Source organism: Penaeus monodon, chromosome 19 (genome assembly GCF_015228065.2).
Source record: "Penaeus monodon isolate SGIC_2016 chromosome 19, NSTDA_Pmon_1, whole genome shotgun sequence".
NCBI classification, from domain to species: Eukaryota; Metazoa; Arthropoda; class Malacostraca; order Decapoda; family Penaeidae; genus Penaeus; species Penaeus monodon.
This window is the reverse complement of record NC_051404.1, coordinates 15,628,625-15,629,052: the sequence shown is the minus strand read 5'-3', so window position 1 is coordinate 15,629,052 and position 428 is coordinate 15,628,625.

Below are 428 nucleotides of genomic sequence, written 5' to 3'. Positions count from 1 at the left end.
GAACTAAAACGTTTAGAGACACACGCATTAACCACGCCCCTTGTTTCACGATTGCAACAATGTCACCAAAATTCTCATATCCGTAACGTATTCTTTTTCCTCTCCATGTAGACTTTTAAATTCTCGTGGGAAATTTCTATTGCAGCAGTGTCGTTCTAAAATAGAGTGCATACTAAGAATTATGTTCGTTTTTTTCACATTTTTCTTTCTTCATTGTGACGATAACTTCGCTGCAGTGCTATGTTTCTTGGCATTATAATTGAGAGGGATAATCATTCATTTCTTTCTAGGAATTTGTATTTATTCTCTCCTTAATTCTGATATATAATTGTGTTTAAACAGTAGTCTCTGCAGAAAGTCTGTTCTATATTTGTCACAGAGAACAGTGGTCATGACAGGTTCTCGAGAAACAACAACACAAAAACCCA